At 44.0% G+C, this 2,568-nt stretch overlaps 1 pseudogene; it reads left to right on the forward strand.

Annotated features, from left to right (window-relative positions):
• Positions 1 to 1,022: 1,022 nt before the first annotated feature.
• LOC114625186 lies at positions 1,023 to 2,325 on the forward strand (annotated as a pseudogene).
• The last annotated feature ends 243 nt before the right edge of the window (positions 2,326 to 2,568 follow it).

Genomic DNA, 2,568 nt, shown 5'->3' on the forward strand with positions numbered 1-2,568 from the left:
ATGTTTGTATGCATGTATGTTTATACATATGTATACATATATGTGTGTATGTTTGTATGTATACATGTTTGTATATATGTATGTATGTATGTTTGTATGTTTGTATGTATGTATGTTTATACGTATGTATACATATATGTTTGTATGTTTGTATGTATACATATTTGTATATATGTATGTATGTTTGCATATATGTTTGTATGTTTATATGTATGTATACATATATGTGTGTATGTTTGTATGTATACATATTTGTATATATGTATGTATGTTTGCATATATGTTTGTATGTTTATATGTATGTATACATATATGTGTGTATGTTTGTATGTATACATGTTTGTATATATATGTATGTATGTATGTATGCATGTACTTATTTCTGTATGTAGCTCACAGAAGTAGAAAGGGCTCCATGAGGAAGTAGGAAGACATCAAAAGAGAGGTGGGGAAAAGACAGCAATGGAATACATGTGACCTGTCAGCAGCAAAAGATGTTATCTGGGTAGGAAAGGGTTTCTATTCCTGTACAGAACATCATGATCAAGAAGCAAGTTGGGGAGGAAGGGGTTTATTCAGTTTATACTTCCACATTGCTGTTCGTCACCAAAGGAAGTCAGGACTGGAACTCACACAGGGCAGGAACTTGCAGGCAGGAGCTGATGTACAGGCCATGAGGGATGTTACTTACTGGCTTGCTTCTCCTGGCTTTCTCAGCTTGCTTTCTTATAGAACCCAGGACTACCAGCCCAGGGATGGTACCACCCACAATGGGCCCTCCCACTCTTGATCACTAATTGAGAAAATGCCTTACAGCTGGATTTCATGGAGACATTTCCTCAAGGGAGGCTCCTTTCTCTGTGATAATGCCAGCTTGTGTCAAGTTGACTCACAAAACTAGCCAGTACAACTGACCCCTAGTATAGGTTGAAAGATTGAATGCAATAATGATGTAAAAGCTACCAGAGTACTAAGAAAATAGAAGATAAATTCAAAAAAACCGCTTTCTCTGTGGAATCACCATGACAGCTGGGACGCTGTACACATACCCTGAAAACTGGAGGGCCTTCAAGGCCCTCATTGCTGCTCAGTGCAGCGGGCTCAGGTCCGTGTGCTCTCCGCAGCACCCTACTTACACTTTGGCCAAACCAAACGCACCCCTGAATTTCTCTGAAAATTTCCGGCCAGCAAGGTTCCAGCATTTGAGGGTGATGACGGATTCTGTGTGTTTGAAAGCAATGCCATCACCTATTATGTAAGCAATGAGGAGCTGCGGGGAAGAACGCCAGCGGCAGCAGCTAAGGTGGTGCAGTGGGTGAGCTTTGCTGACAGTGACATCGTTCCACCAGCTAGCATCTGGGTGCCCCCCACCTTGGGCATTATGCACCACAACAAACAGGCCTCTGAAAATGCAAAAGAGGAGGTGAAATGAATCCTGAGGCTGCTGGACTCTCACTTGAAGACACGGACTTTTCTGGTGTGTGAGCGAGTGACACTGGCTGATATCACAGTTGTCTGCACCCTATTGTGGCTCTATAAACAGGTCTTAGAGCCTTCTTTTCACCAGGCCTTCCCCAATACTAACCGATGGTTCCTTTCCTATATTAACCAGCCCCAGTACAGGGCAATCTTGGGGGAGGTGAAGCTGTCTGAGAAGATGGCGCTGTTTGATGCAAAGAAGTTTGCAGATAGCCAACCTAAAAAGGATACCCCACGGACAGAAAAGGGTTCACGAGAAGAGAAACAGAAGCCCCAGGATGAGCGGGAAGAGGAAAAAAAAGGCAGCTGCCCCAGCTCCTGAGGAAGAGATGGATGAGTTTGAGCGGCATTGGCTGCTGAGCCCAAGGCCAAGGACCCTTTCGCTCCCCTGCCCAGGAGTACCTTTGTGTTGGATGAGTTTATGTGTAAATACTCCACTGAGGACACTCTCGCTGTGGCACTGCCCTATTTTTGGGAGCACTTTGATAAAGACGGATGGTCCCTGTGGTATGCTTCCCTGAAGAGCTCACTCAGACCTTCGTGAGTTGCAACCTCATCATTGGAATGTTCCAGCAATTGGACAAACTGAGGAAGAATGCCTTTGCTAGTGCTACCTTCTTCGGAACCAACAATAAATGCTCCATTTCTGGCGTTTGGGTCTTCCGAGGCCAAGTGCTTGCTTTTCCGCTGAGTCCAGTTTGGCAGGTGGACTATGAGTCATATACACGGTGGAAACTGGATCCTGGTAGCGAAGAGACCCAGACCCTGGTTTGAGAGTACTTTTCCCGGGAGGGGGCCTTCTAGCACATGAGCAACGCCGTCAATCAAGGCAAGATCTTCAAGTGAACATGTCTTGCCAGTCGCCTAGCTGCCTGCACCTACCCTTCAAGGGAGATGGGGGGTCATTAAAGGAAGCTGAATATTGAAAAAAAATTAAAAAAAAAAAACATTTTCTTTAGCTTTTTTTCTAGAGCGTTAAGACTATACTCCCTAAAATTGCTCTGAAAGCTACAAAAAGGGACAATTCCTTATATAAAAGAGTCACCAAAATGTTTAAAGGACGTCATACCACATCTGAGCTTTGACAAC

The sequence above is a fragment of the Grammomys surdaster genome, unplaced genomic scaffold, assembly GCF_004785775.1.
Source record: "Grammomys surdaster isolate TR1022 unplaced genomic scaffold, NIH_TR_1.0 65, whole genome shotgun sequence".
NCBI lineage: Eukaryota > Metazoa > Chordata > Mammalia > Rodentia > Muridae > Grammomys > Grammomys surdaster.